Source organism: Delphinus delphis, chromosome 6 (genome assembly GCF_949987515.2).
Source record: "Delphinus delphis chromosome 6, mDelDel1.2, whole genome shotgun sequence".
NCBI classification, from domain to species: Eukaryota; Metazoa; Chordata; class Mammalia; order Artiodactyla; family Delphinidae; genus Delphinus; species Delphinus delphis.
In genome coordinates, this window is record NC_082688.1 from 91,969,211 (window position 1) to 91,984,915 (window position 15,705).

A 15,705-nucleotide genomic window follows, 5' to 3' on the forward strand; every position below is an offset into this window, starting at 1 on the left:
CAGGTGGTCAGAAAAGGCTTCTCTGAGGAGGTGACATTTAAAAGCATATATTTGCCTGCTGGGTAGAGAATGACCTGGAGAAAGGTGGGAGTGAGCCAGGGGAGGAAGCTTCTTAGTTGACCAGATGGCTGAACTCTGCTCCTGCTGTTTCTTTCTTGGAGTCATTCATTCAGTAAATATTTCCTTAGCACCATGTGATGTTCCCTTCATGAAGTGTAAACATTCTTGTGCATGTAGACATAGTGTCCCCTCCAGAGGCTAATGCAGTACCTTGTGCTCAGTAGGGTCCATTTGATATCTGTTGAGCCAGGGAGTGGAATGGCTCTTCTGGCTCTCTTTTTCATTCAGCAGTGCTGTGACAGTGATAGTTTCAATTATTTGAGAGAAGACTGGAAGAGGAATGGTGCTCTAATTTATGATTTTCCTGAGGTTCCAAGGTAAGCCAAAAATGAGTGTGGAGAAAGAGTACTTTCTGAGAGAATTCCTGAGAAGAAAGTGGTCCTCTTTGGTTCTTCTGGTTCCACTGCTGCCAGACTTCCAAGGAAAGAGGCTTGCAAAATCTGGCTCCTTCCCCCTCTAATAGGAAGCTGCTGGGGTCTACCTGGTCTGAGGCTTCCTGGGAAGCAAGGTGGCCAGACCTCTCCATTCAGAATGGGAAAGGAAGGGACTCATACCCTCCTGGTTGAGGTTTTTGGAGCCAGGGCGGACTGCCTCCAAATATGCCACAATGGCACATTGATTATTTTGAATTAAAGTTACTTAAGAAATGGCCAATGCAAGAGGGACACTCTGACCTTCCCCTCTGTCTCCCTGAAAACAGGAAATAAATCTCCCATGTGAAAGGTACCCTTTTTGTACCAGGAGGCAAAGAGAGATCCTTATCACCAGAGATAAGGAAATCAGGCTAAGACGCCTGTATAAACAAACGCTGTTACTTTTTAAATTTACTACCCCAAGCCCAAATTCTGTTTAGATTTTTCACTAACTGAGCACCCAAAACCTAAGTTTGTATTGTCAATTCCTCACAAATTTATTTTTTCTTTGTCTAAAAAGTATAAAATCTGCCTGCTTTGGTCACCTCGTAGATCCCATTTCTATGAGGCCTACATGTGCATGAATTAAAATTTGTTTCTTTCTCTCCTGTTCTTCTGTCTTGTGTTAATTTTGTTATTAGTCCACCCACAGGAACTCAAGAGGAGTAAAGGGGGAAATTTTCCCCTCTCCAACAAGATGAGGACACTAGAGAGGGCATGGGGGTGGGGGTGGGGGTGGGGGGTGGGGAGGGTGGGGAGGCGGAGGGGGAGGGGGAAGGGGTCAGAAGCCAGGGTGTTGGATCTAGGTCTGTGTGTGGCTCCTGCAGAGCCAGCAGTAGCACCTCTGGCAAACCTGTTTTTTTCCCCTAACTGGTTACTTCCCCTCGAAGAAAAACTTCTGCATTGAGGCCGTGAAACAAACTTGGGGAAGCTGGCTACAAACCACAACTGGTCTTCTGTAGTCTTTAATGAACCACATCTCTCACCAGGCTCTAGTCCAGACAGTACAGATACCGCAGAAAATAGAAACAAAGGTGTGCCCTCTGGAAGTTCAGAAGACACGATGTGACAGAGGGTGCTAAGAGGCTTGGAGAAACCATCCTCACTCATTCCAGCCTCCTGTAGCCCCGAGTGGGGTAAATACCTGGAGAGGTGCCAGGCAGAGCTGACCCTGCCTTTTCCTGAGCATTCCTTACCTCTTCCTTCTTTTTTGGCCCCACTGCTGGCCATCCAGGTAGGTTGTGGTCACCTCTGTCCTGGATGACAGCCCTAGACCTCATGCTTCTCCCTGTAGAATATGTGCATCAATGTGGCTCTAGTCAGAGATCTGACCCCAGAGCCAGCGGAGAGGAGTGGCTTCTGTCCTAGTGAGGCCACCATCTTCTCAGGATTCACATAGGGCTGCCTAACCAGCGTAGCCATAACCTATAGCCACAAGTGCGAGTAGGAGAACCAGCATAAGCCACAATCATAATGAGGGTCATCATGTTAAACTTGTAAGCCCTGAGTGCTCCCAGTTCAATGACCTTTGTCTCCACTTCCCCGGGGACAGCAGGCTATAGCATCCAATTGGGAGTTGACCCAGGCAAACACTGGGGAGAGATCATCCTTACTTACAAGGTGACTGGTGGCCTATAAGGCTCACTCACCTAGAGGTTAAGTTAATACAAAGAATCATCCCTATTGCGTGGGGTACATACTGAAGACTGAATACTTTTTGCTGTGTTGAATAACTGAATAATCCTGTAATAAATATAACTAATTTAAAAAGGCTCCTGAGGATCAGTTTCCTATGATCCATCAATGTCAGTGGGGTGAATATACCAAGGTTCACTGTGGGTTCATCTCTGGGGCAGAAATTCCCTTCTCCCCAAGTAGAATCCCTGGGATCCAGCATTAAAATAGACATAGGCCTTGTATAAGTTGAAACTTTTAACACGCCTGTTTATATTTGTTTATATTTGCCAGCAATATAGTTCCTGCAGGATGAAAAATACATGCAGGCCCTTCTGACGTAATCTCCAGAAGTACAGTGTGGTTGAAAAACTGTAAAGAAATTAAGTTTCTGGAAATGCTTAGTTAGCAAGTTGGAAGAGAACAGAGGCTGCCTGGGAAGTTGAAGCAATTTGGCTTATTTAGCATTCCAGAAATTCACAAAATACTTCGTATTCCACTTTTCTAACTTGTTATTTTGAAAAATTTCAGTTTTCCAGAAAAGTTGAAAAAATTGCAGAATTAAAACATATATACCCATCACTTAGACTTACCAATTGTTAACCTTCTGCTACGTTTGCTTTATCTGTATATAAAATACATGTGTTTCTGAGCTATTTGAAAGAACATTGTAGCCACCACAACTTTTAAAATAATTCATCACACAACTCCGAAGAACAAAGACGTTCTCAAACATAGCCATTATCACAGTGAAACATTTAACAGACTAAATAATACTCTCTTTAATATATTTTCCATCAAGTTCTCCAATTATCTCCCAAATCTCTTTCATAGCGTCTTTCCTTCAACTTGGTGTAGGATCAATGGTCATGCAATGGATTTGGTTGTGGTCTCTTATGTTTGAACTTATTCCTAGCTGTTCTGTGTTTTTCTTGATGTTGATTTTTTGAAGAGTCTGGTGGAGCTGTTTTGCAAAATGTCTCTCACACTGGATTTGTCTGATTTCTTCCCCTGTGACTAGCTTCATTTTAAACCTTTTTGGCAGATATACATGGGTGACGTAAAACCTCATTTTTGACATTCAGCACGCTAGCAAGTAAGGCTTCTGAGGGCCATGGAGATATTTTTAGCAGAAAGACTAGTAGTTGCCTTCTCTGGAGTGTGGCCCTTCCTGACATAGGGCTGGCTGACATCCCTGGCCTGTGCATTCTTTTTTGTTTTAGAAAATATCTTTTTTTAAATTAAAAACAATTTTATTTTTATTTTTGGCTGCATTGGGTCTTCGTTGCTGCGCAGCTTTCTCTAGTTGCAGTGAGCATGGTCTGCTCTTCATTGTGGTGCATGGGCTTCCCATTACGGTGACTTCTCTTGTTGCGGAGCACCGGCTCTAGGTGCGTGGGCTTCAGTAGTTGTGGCTCGCGGGCTCTAGAGCGCGGGCTCATTCGTTGTGGCGCACGGGCTTTGTCGTTCCGCAGCATGTGGGATCCTCCCAGCCCAGGGCTCGAACCCATGTCCCCTGCATTGACAGGCGGATTCTTAACCACTGCGCCACCAGGGAAGCCCTGGCCTGTGCATTCTTGATAGCTCCCAGTGATCATCACTAGAGGCCAACTTTAAAACAGGGGTTCTCCGGTGTTGGAGGGGGTAGGACAACATATTTGGCTTTGTCTGGAGACATTTTTGGTTTTCATGTTGGAGGAGGGAGTGTGCTACTGGCACCTAGAGGGTAAAGGCCAGGTATGCTGCCAAACATCTCCCTTAAAAACGAGTTATCTGACCCCAAATGTCAACAGTAGCGAGGTGGAGAAATCCAGGGGATGCCACTAAAATATTCCAACTAGCTGACTCCTTGGCACCTGCCTCCTTCCATTTCTCCTTGTTCCTGAAATGCTCCACTACTGTCTGCATCATAAACATTAAACAGAAAGGAAAGTAACAATTTCTCAACACTTCCTAACTGGTAAGTACGGCGACACACTTTTGTATGTCTGTAACTAAATTGGCCCTCTACTTGGCCTGTGAACTTGTAGCTCTTGCCAAGTGTGTCATCTGAGATGAGCACTTTAATTGTTCCAACAGGCACGTATCAATCTTACTTGGAAGAAAAAGGTGCCAGTAAAATCCCAAAGAGCATTGCTAACTGACAATTGTCCTGCAGGTTAGAGTATACACAATGCTTTCCAATAATACATCTGTCATTTGACCTGACAACATTCGGGGAGGCGGTTTATTACGAAGTGACTGCGCTTTTGCACTCGAGGAACCACGTCCGCCCAGCGACTCGCTGGAGGACACCGGGCTGGTGGGCGGAGAGGGCTGGGCGGGAGTCGGGAGATGAGGATGTGGGGAGAGGCGAGTCCCAGGCCAGGGCTTGGGGGCAGAACTCCAGGCTGGGGTAGGGGTTCAGACCCGGGGTTCAGCCTCCAGGTACGGCACTCCGCAGGAGTCAAAACTGTTCTGGACGCTTCCTTCCTCTCCCCGTCCTCCTGCAAACAAATAACCTGACACTCAAAGGGCATCTTGGCTTAAACATAACTCAAACAAGTTCACAAGTAACCGTGGGAATGCCTGGCTCCTGACTTCCGCGGAGAGCCGAGCGAGTTCTCCAGTTTGTGGTGGGGGCGGCGCACGGGGAGGGAGTGCCGGGTCAAGAGCTGCAGAGCTCACCCTCCCCTGCCAGGTAGGGCAGGTGAGTGGGCGAGGCCCGGGTCCGTGCCGCGGTGGCGCAGTGCGGCGGAGGGGTCCGCGCGGGAAGCCGGATGGCACTGGACGCTGTCTCTGCGGCCACGGCTCAGCCAGTGGAGGGCCTTGTCACTGTATCCGGTTTTATCCAAAGGGGCGGCGTGCGCGACGCAGGTCGAGTTGCTGCTTAAATTCAAGGACAAGGAGGGACAGTCATTCGGTGAAAGCCCTCCCACCGCGCGAAAACGAAACTTCCAAGGATGCCAGACTTCCGTTGCGACCGCGCCGCCCCTCTCCCGGGCCTCCGGGCCCTGAACGCCGCCTCTTCCAGCGCGCAGCTGGGGCGCAGCCAAGCCCCGCCCCCAGGTGAGAGCCGCGCCCGGCTCCTCCCCGCCGCCAGGCCCCACCCGGCGCCAGGCCCCGCTCCGCTCTGTTCGGCGGCCAGGTGAGTTGTGCCAGACCAAGGCCTGCTCTGCCACCAGGCCCCGCCCCACCTCCAGGCCCTCCCCCACTCAGTCCCGCCCCACCACCAGGTGAGCAGTCTCAAGCCAAGTCCGCCGGGCCCCGCCCTCCGCCCTCTAGGCCCCGCCCACCGACTGCAGCGCCTGCGTAGTACGGCCCGTCGGGCCGGGGCCGGGCCGCTCGGCCGGTGCAGTCGGCGGGCGCAGTGCGCGTGCGCTGTGCGGCCGGGGGCGGGCGGCGGCGGCCGCGGAGCGGGGGCGGGGCGGCGCCGTCTGGCTCGGTTGGGCCGGGGCGGGAGCGCGACGCGGGACGGCAGGGCCCGCGGGCTGCCGACGGCGGCCTAGGTGGCCGGCAGGTGAGGTCCGTGCGCCGTGGGGAAGCGGGCGCCGCAACGGGGTCGCGGGCGGGGCGCGCTGAGGGACGGTGGCGCCCGGGGAGCAGTGGGCCGAGGCGCATTGTCCGGGCGGCGGGTGGCGCCTGCACAGCGCCCCCTGCCGGCCGGGCCGCGGGCGGGGGCCTCGGGCTCTGACCGCGCGCCTTTGTTCGCCGCCCCCGCCAACATGGCCGCCGCCCCCGGCCAGGCCGGTCGGCCCGCGCGCTTTGTTCCGGAGGCCTCGGCACACAGTGGGCGGGGGGCGCGGGGCGGCGGGGGCGCTGCGGCGGGCCCTGGCGGGGGGCGGGGCGGGGTGAGTGTTGCATAACCCGGGCTGGGCGGGGAGGAAGGAATGGGACCCTCGGGTCTTGAGGGGGAGGGGTTCGAGTCCCCTGGGGCGGGGGTGGGGACTGTATCCCTGGTTGGGTGGGAGGGGATGTAAAGGGGGGAGGGGAACGGGCCCTCGGGGCGTGGGGAGGGGCTGGGGTGGAGGGTGGGAAGGAGGTGGGGGAGGGAATGGGGACTGCCCCCCGGAGCGTGAGAGAGAGAGGGGCTCTGCACCGAGACCTCAGAAAGGGGAGGGGGTACTCCGGGTTCTGGACCCCCCTGAGGCCTGGCGCTGGTCTCCCACCCAGGGCTGTGTACCTACGACGGCGTAGCCTCCCCGGCGGCTGCCCTGGGTCCTGCAGCAGTAGGCTTCGTGGAGAAGGTGGTTTTTCGGGGCTCCCCGTAACACCCCCCTCCTAATTTCCACCGCCCCCTTGGCTGCCTGTCCGCGCGCCCTGGTCAGCTCTGCGCGGGACTGGCGGACGGCGGGGTTTCTGCACACCCACACTCACACAGTTTTCTTTTTCATCACGAGTGACCTTGAACGCATTCCGCAAGCATTTGCTGAGATTAATTGCACGGCTCGGAAACTGCGCAGTGCCTTCGGTTTGGCTCTGTTCATCTTTCCAACTGCGGATGCGTCCTCGACTCTACCGGGTTAGATTTTAGTGATGGCTTCAGCAATAAATGCCACGAAGTAGGCACCCCAAATCTGTTTACGCATTTGCTTTACGGTTATTTGCTATTTATGATTTGTGGATTGAGATTCCTGGTTTTGGAGAGGGTTTTCCATGCATGTTGAAGTAGCAAATATGGATTTTGCTGTACGTTAAAAAGCAACACCAAATACATTTAAGTGTTAACGGATTACACTGTATAACGTGACTTGTGCCAGAGACGACATACCTACCAAAATGCGAATTCCTATATAACTTCTGTTGGAATTTTCTGGAAGGAACTCCGCGGTCTGAAAGCATTGATGGAGAGTACAGTAATTGCTTTCTACACAGCTTTTGTTAGGAAGTGAAAACTAAACCTACACTTGAGGATGTATACCAGGACAGATTGAGTTTGTGAACATTCTTAAGGGTTGTGAACTTTCAGAGGCTGTGAAATTTCGGATGGGGGTAGAGTGAAATGAGGAGGCTTCTCCCCCATCCCCCCAACCTTGGTTAATGGGCAAATACCAAAAAGTTGTAGTAGCTACTGGATTACAGAACCTTTATTATCAGACTTGATAATTAAATGTAAGAGTTGCTAAATATGTTTGTCAAAATTATGGGTAGTAGATGTGTGTTTCTTGTGAGAAATAAAATAGAATTTCTTTATTTTGACTCTTGAGTAGCAAAATGGTTACTTTATTTTTTTTAGTATTTATTTATTTGTTTATTTTGACTGTGCCGGGTCTTAGTTGCCACACACAGGATCTTTACTTGTGGCATGCGAACTCTTAGTTGCGGCATGCGTGCAGGATCTAGTTCCCCACCCAGGGATCGAACCCGAGCCCCCTGCATTGGGAATGCGGAGTCTTACCCACTGGACCACCAGAAGTCCCACAAAATGCAAAATGGTTATTTTCAAATGCCGTGAAATGGGTAAGGAAAAGAGGCCCTCAGTCATCTCTATGATTAACTTAGCATTCTTTTTGTTTTTTGTGATACGCGGGCCTCTCACTGCTGTGGCCTCTCTCGTTGTGGAGCACAGGCTCCAGCTGCGCAGGCTCAGCGGCCATGGCTCATGGGACCAGCCGCTCCGTGGCACGTGGGATCCTCCTGGCCCGGGACACGAACCCGTGTCCCCTGCATCGGCAGGCGGACGCTCAACCACTGTGCCACCAGGGAAACCCCTAGCATTCTTTTTTTTAAGGTTTTCTATTGGCCCCAGAATTTTGATAGTACTGTTTCTGACAGTACCTTTATTTACCAGTTCAGACCACAGTAACAGTATTTACTTAGTTTTGGAATATATATCTGAAGCAGTGTTTAAGGTGGTATTCTTGGTAATACTAGTGCTAAGAAATGCTACAGGAAAAACAAAACGGTTCTTGGTTACCTTAGTTTGGGAAACGTTGCTTTGTCCTTTTCCTTCTCCCCAAGGGTCACAATTCACATTATCAGGTTAAGGGCTCTGAGAAATAGTACCAGCACTGTTTTCCGTATTTGGCCCCAGATCCCTTCTTTGTTTTGTTTTTCGTGTAATATCTAGTAACACTCTTGAAATCCAGGTAATGGTGAAACGTTGGTCATTGGTGTCCTTACCGGTAATGGTACCACTCCTGTAAATTGTGGACTGGGAGGTTGATGTGATTTGTGTGTGCCTGTGTATTCTATGGGAAAGAGTACCTCAGATTTGGCTCTTATCACACTGATAGTGTATAATTATGAGTTATTAATTTGAGGTCTTAACTAGAAGAAATTTAATTATGTAGTGTTCTCACTTCCCAATGACTTACCTGATTGCATACAGTTAAACTCCACTGGCTGCACTCCTTAATTGTTAGCATTTTTTCTGCCGGTTTGTTGGAAACACATAAAAAGGGTATTGTTGTTCCTGAAGAATTATTGTGGATTATTTTAGAGATTAAAAATAATGCTGTTGGGTATTTCTTTTGAATTAGCTATTAGCAGGATTCTAATTTGCTGAGAAAGAACAGTTAACATATATCATGTAAATACTTTCTTATATTTATTAGATGCTTAATTGTGTTTTCTTTCTCTTTTCCTTGAATGAAAAGAAATTGGAAGCAGGGAATCAATTGTGCAAAGGATAAGAGCTCTGGAGTTGGACATGGAGATGGCCTTCAGCTCAGAAGAGTCTGGGTTGAAATCCAGCCACACTCCTTACTGGTTCAAAGCTACATACATGATTCATCACATAGCCTTTTTAAGCTTTCTTAAAAAGCTTAAACCTGTGATGAAACCTAGATTTCATCCTATAGGATGAAACCTATCATATAAAGCTATTATGAGAATTAAATGCAATGGATTTGTAGAGTTCCCAATACAGTTCCTGAAGTTCAGCAGCTGGTGCCAGTCATTGTTGATTTCCTTCTCCATCCTGCTTTTGAACTTTGCTATAGTTATTAGCATTTTTTTTTCAACATCAGGTTGCTTAGTTGTGCTCGTCTTCAATTAAATTTTTTTATACATTTATTTATTTATTGGCTGCGTTGGGTCTTCGTTGCTGCACGCGGGCTTTCTCTGGTTGCGGCGAGGAGGGGCTACTCGTTGCGGTGCACGGGCTTCTCATTGCAGTGGCTTCTTTTGTTGCGGAGCACGGGCTCTAGGTGCGCAGGCTTCAGTAGTTGTGGCTCACAGGCTCTAGAGCGCAGGTTCAGTAGATGTGGCACATGGGCATACTTGCTCCGCGGCACATGGGATCTTCCCAGACCAGGGCTCAAACCCGTGTCCCCTGCATTGGCAGGCGGATTCTTAACCAGTGCGCCACCAGGGAAGTCCCAATTAAATTTTTAATTAAATCTCTACTGGGTGCTTATTATATGGCCTTAAAATTGCCATAAGTCGTGTATGGACATAATACATAAAGATGTGCCCTCAGAGACCTTACGGCTTGGTAGGGAAGATACCCATACATAAGATGAGGAAATTCTATGCTTTTGATATCTGGGAAGAGAAGGTGATGTTCCAGCAGGGTTAAGAATATAGATTAGGAGAGGAAAAAAGTCTAGATGAAGGGACAGCAGGAGCAGAGTCCTGAAGAGAGTGTTCGAGACCATTCTGGATTTGAATTACAACCAAAAGTTTGCCCTGTATTATCGGTTACTCCTGTGTGACTGATTCCTAGGGTCCCTGGACATCATAAGTTCTCTGTGGGTATTGATCATACCACTGCTGACACCACTTATAATTTGGCATGGCCAGTCTGTCTAGGGATGAATTTGGGGCCAGATTTTAAATAATTGTACATATCTCATTAAGGTGGTTGGTGTTTATCCTAAAGGTGAGGGGAGCCATTGAAAGGCATTAAACCGTATGAAAGGAGCATTGGAGGAAATCTGCCAGTGTAGGAGCTCTAGTTTAAAGAGTGTAGCCTGTTCAAGAAGGCAGATGAAGTCATTTGAAGCAGGGGCAATTTGTTTGGAGTCCCTAGAATGTTAAGTGTGTTGACTTTTTGGGGGGTGGGTGGTGGGTGGTAGAGGGAGGAAGGATCCATTCATCATGGATATTGTTTTATCCAAATGTTGAGAGAGTAAATGAAGAGGTTAATAAAGCATTTTCATACCATTTTAGATGTTTCTAGATTGTAGTAATAAAGCATGACAGCTTTTTAAACTTAGATTATATTTGTTTGTTTATATTTGTTGTTCAGCTTGCTTATAGTTATATCCTTATAACCTAGGTTTAATTTTTGGACCTGTCTGCAAATGATCCACGTATTTATCTATAGATGATCTATATACTTACACGTATGTATGACCTGTATATCTACCTGTATAGTAACTAATCATATATCTAAGTTAATATTCCTAGTGTGAGTTTTAGGTCCTGACACAGGATAAGAATGTTCTTTTTCCTATGTACAGGGTTGATTTGTTGTTGTTTCTTTTTGCTTTCTCTCTTTCAGGATCACTGTGGACCCAAGGAATTTTATGTATTTGGTGTGTTTTAAACAAGTAGTCATCATTCTTTTCCCTCAGCTTGTTCTAATTTGGGCATGGCTTGGTCCTTTCAAACTAGTTCTCTTCCCTTGGATGCGACCCCATTAATCTTTGAACTGTTTCTTGCTCATGTTACAAGATGTCTTAGATTCACTTTGTGCTTTTCCTGCCCAATATCTATCAGCCAGTTGTTTTAGCTCTTTTTATCAGGCAGTGGAATTTAGATAACAAAATCTGGTGCTGTGTGTCCTTACTGCTACTGAGATGCCCTTGCTTTCATTGGATAGGCTTGGGAAATAATAAATTTTGATTTTGTGTTGATATTTCCAATTCACATTTAACTTTATAGGGTTTTTACTTTGACTTTATCCTTTCTTCTCTAATGTTAAAAATTTGCATTCTTAGCAACAGTAGTTACTTTCCTTTATCCTACAGTATAAATATAGTAGTTTGAAAACGTTAATAACAGTAGAGTGATTGTAGGTTTGTATTTTATTCTCCTTGTTTTAAAAATGTATCCATGCAAGGATGTACAGTTGACAATCTGAATTATAAAATCATTTGAAAACATTTTCCCTCTGATTTTGTAACCAATTTGATCATTAGTTTGGTTTATTTGAATGAAATCTTTAACTTTTAAGGATTTCTTTAATGTTTTAATGTATTTTTTCAGTGTGTAAAACATTTACATAGTTCCAGAATCAAAGCTGCATTACTAAGGTATGTTCACATTCTCCCTTTTCTTCCTATCCCTGCACTGTACCCCTTCTGCCCCACTTTTATTAGTTTCTGGTTTATTTTTCCACTGTTTTTGCAAATTTAATCACAAGTATGTTTTTTACCTGCCTTTCTTAAAAAGAAGTTTGTGTACACTTTTGTTTCTTCCTTTTTACTTAATACATTCTAGAGATCACTTCGTATACACTCTTTTTCATTCTTTTGTGCTTGTAGTTCATTTCCTAATTATAAACACTTGGGTTGTTTATATTCCATTGCTGTGAATAACCTTGTGGATGTATTGTTTTGTATTTGTGCAGGTATAGTTTCAAGATAGTGAGATTGTTGGGTAAAAGGTAAATGTGTTTGTAATTTGTTAGTGTCAGAAATTACCTTTTAAAAAGGCAGATCTGATTATGTCACCTTTTACGTAAAACCCTCAGTGGCTTCCCATTGCTTTAAGGACAGAACTTCAAAACGTGGCCTTAAGGGTGTGCATATTTCTTAAACTTTGGGGCCTTGACCTCACCAGTACCACATCTCCCTTTGCTTTCCTTGCTCCAGCCATGCAGGTCCTTCTCACATCTCCCGTGCCCATCATCATCTCCGCCACCAGGGAGTGTGGCATTTGTTCTTTCCCTCTTCCTGGAATGCTTTTCCGTCCGGGTTTCAGTTATTCCTAGTTTCATTTAGAGCTTGTCTCAGGCATCACTTTTTTATGAAATTCGTTTTGTGTGAGTTTGCACATTTTATAATAAAGGTAGAATAGGGAACTTCGATATATCCACCACTTGCTACAGTAACTAGCAGTTTTCTTGACTTTACTGAAGTCAAGTTCTTCTATTAGGGACATTGTTGTCCTTCCTGGTGCTTATCAAAATTACAGGGTTACATTTGTTCACATGATTTAATGGATTTTTGTTTTCTCAAAAAGGCTGAGCTTCATTAGAGATTCTTCTTGTTTTGTCCGTAATTACTTTTCTAGTCCTTAGTTCAGTACTTGGGTTGTGAGTGCTCAAATTCCCTGGGCAGTAACTAGAATTGTCCAAGGGCAGGTTGAGGCTGTGTGGTTAAATGTGTGGTCTGTTGCACAGGGGTCTGTCAGACAGTCTTATTCAGGGATCTCAGTTAACACAGTGTAGGAGCTGATGATGCAACTCGTTGATAAGACTGTTGTCTGTGTGCCTGATGCTGGAGTTTGCAGTCCATAGGACAGGCATTTGAGAAGGGAAGGTGGATGTAATGTGGGGGAGAACCCAGACTGGAAGCCACAGCAAGACAGATGGAAAGCTGTGTCAGTTCTGTTGCCTCTGACCTTGGTTGTGTGGATATCCTGAAAGAACTGGCCCTTTGTCATGGAGGTAACCACACACACTTGGCCCAGGAGGCAGAGACTCTCAGGGAGCCTGGGGGAAGGTAGAGTAGTTGTTGCAGCCTCGCATCCTTGAAGCAAATGGGGAGTTCAGTGGGTGCAGACTGCAGATGTCCTACCAGATGTTTGCCCCTTCACTTGCTTCCTCCGCGTGCTGCACAGTAGTCTCTCTTCTGGCCCGCCCAATCTGGAAACAAATGGGCGTGGAAATCTTGGGGAATGCGATTTAGCCTAGCCAAGTGAAAACGTTGCAAAGCAAAACGATGAGTTCAGGGTTTTAAATTACCAGGTCAGGTTCCACATAAGGGACCTGAAAGTTTCTACAACTGCCCTAAAACTGCAAATTGAATTCCCCGTTTGTAAGTGAAAACATTGGTTGGTAAGGAATGGGATCCTGAAAATTGGATTAGCGGCATATGGTCAGATTCTGATTTAACTGGAGACCTTGAACACCTAAATTCTGCTGGGCTACCTTTCCCAGTAGAAGCAACCTTTCCATCCCTTCCCTTAACTTAATCTCCCTTTGCCTGAAAAACCTGCATTTGGCTTCCCCTAGGATCATCCCAGGAGGTCCCAAAGGGTGAGGTGCAAATTGTGACCCATGAAGAGGTAGGCCTACCCAAAAGATTGTCTAGTTTGCCATGAGAGAAATAGGAACCTGGGGAATATTTATGGGAATGGATGTTAAGGGTGTGAGTTGAAGGTGAAGGGAATGTAAAGTTGGGTTAGGCCAAATTTATTGATGTGGACCCATAAGGAGAGATTCTGGATTCAGTGTTACAGCTTGAGGGCTTAGAAAGGGCTCTGCTTGGTTGATTGCCTGAAACAAACCGAAGGGTGACCTGTACTAAGTGGAGTTGAGATGCCAGAACTACCTTGGTATACTGTAGAGGAAGGTATCCAAAGGCTTAGGGAGATTGGAGTATTGGAGTGGATTTGTCATGAAAGACTTACCCTTCCTGGGAAGGTTCACAACTCAGGCCTTATCCCACAGCCATAAGACACCTGCAAGACATCTGAACATTTGGTACGATAAGCCCCAGTATCCTTGAGAATTCTGGTCACTCTTCTCTGTAGATCAGAAATCACAGTGGGATCTGCTGGCACTGAACTGGGATCTGTAAATGCTGTGGTGACAGTTGGATCCTGCGTTGTCAGGTCTATTAAATGGTCTTTTTTATTTAGAATCAATCTCTGGGTTGTAACTAGTAATTTTTTGGTTACTCTGGTATTTTTGTGTAACCCTCTGAAATTTTTCCTTAAATTGACTCAGTGAAAGATAAAAGCAATTTTATGTACTTTCCATTCATAATTACTCTTCACCACAAGCTTTAGTCCATAAAGTAGGGTTCATCTAAAATACATTAGCCTTTAAATATATAGTTTATATGACTTGTGGGACTAATTTGGTGGACTCTTTTTGGAAGGTGGCGTCATTGAAACAATATAAAATGCCTGTACTCTGTTCGGCCTAGTAATTCCACTGCTAGGAATTTATGGTATAGATGTATTTGCACAAAGGTACAAACCTGTATGTGTAAGATTTTTCATTATAGTGGTGTTTGTGGTAGTGAAAAATGAGAAACATCTGTCTAATATTGAAGTTAACAGTAAAGTAAGTGATCTTTATGTCCATACTCTGGAATGTTCTGTCACTATTAAAAATAAGAGGGAAATAAAAATAAGAGGAAAAATTTTCCTATACTGCATGGAAAATGTAATGTTTAGTAAGAGAAGCAAGTTGTAGAACTTTGTGTGTGCATGTATGTGTTTTAAGATGTTTGTATATCTATACTTACTATGCTTTAAGAATTTGCATATGTCATTAGATTCACAGCAGTCTTTTAACAGTGGTTACCTCTGAGGGATGTGAGAACGATGAAGGAAGGGGGAGGAGGGCTCCATGTAAACAGTCTGGCTGCATACAGCTTCTTTTTTTTTTTAGTTTATTTTTCTTGAATTTTTGAATTTTATTTTTATATAGCAGGTTCTTATTAGTTATCTATTTTATACATATTAGTGCATATGGGTAGCTTCTTAATCTGAGTTAATAGTAAGTAGCAAATTCCCCTTTGGTTTAAGGATAGTTGACTTTTCAGAGTCTTGCCTTTTTGATTTTTCTTTTTTTCTTTTTTTTTTTTGGTGAAATGTACTGAAAGTACAGAAGTAGTTACAGATCCATGGTTTGTGACATACCAACCGTGGAACTCTACACATTTTGTCATTAATTTCATTCACTCGGTCATGTATAGTTGTAGTTTGTTTATTAATGTAATGATTTATTCATGTATTATCCATGGTAGTAGTTCATTCTTCTGTTGATAAATATTGGGTTGTTCCCAATTTGAGCCTGTTAAGGTCCCCCAAGGACAAGAAGACAACAAGTTGGGGTTAGATTTTGCTGTAGGAGAAATACTTGTGACAAAGCCAACAGCCCCTTGCAGGACTGATGTATGTAGAGGAGGAAGAGGTTGGAGGGAACGTTTGGTACGATAAGTCTTCGGACTTCAGTGCAGTTCTAAGAAAGTTTAAGTAAGGCCAGTGACATGTCCTCCAGCCAAAGTTGGGGTCAGAGGAGTTCCTTCTCCTGCAGGAATGGACCTGCTTTAGCATCCTGCCTATGGCCAGTCATTGGCTAGAACAGCCTGTGGGAAGTGTTGGGCTGGGGGAATGGTGATGATGGATTCAGAACAGAGCAGCTCCCCATGTTAGGTGATCCAGCAGGCTCATTTCCATGACTGTCACGGGGCTCATGTGAGCAGACGTGCTGTGAACATTCAGGTGCATGTTTCTTGTATGCTTTTTTGTTGGGTAGACTTAGGAGTAGAATTGTTGGGTCGTATATTATGCCTATGTCTGGTATTAGTAGATAATGCCAAACTTCCAGTGTGGATATATCTATCAGTTTCTATTCCAGCTACAGCAGGGGTCCCCAACCCCCAGGCTG

General features: G+C 45.7%; 1 protein-coding gene across 2 annotated transcripts in view; it reads left to right on the plus strand.

The window, feature by feature from the left end:
- Positions 1-5,596: 5,596 nt before the first annotated feature.
- Positions 5,597-15,705, plus strand: part of SPIN1 (spindlin 1) — a 64,428-nt gene continuing 54,319 nt past the window's right edge. Inside the window, exons 1-2 of one of the 2 annotated variants that reach the window (XM_060015077.1) lie at positions 10,446-10,477; positions 11,343-11,389. The gene's annotated coding sequence lies outside the window, so the exon portion shown is untranslated. Of the gene's footprint in view, positions 5,707-10,445; positions 10,478-11,342; positions 11,390-15,705 lie in introns of those variants that run through there. The other variant, XM_060015078.1, reaches the window with a different exon arrangement.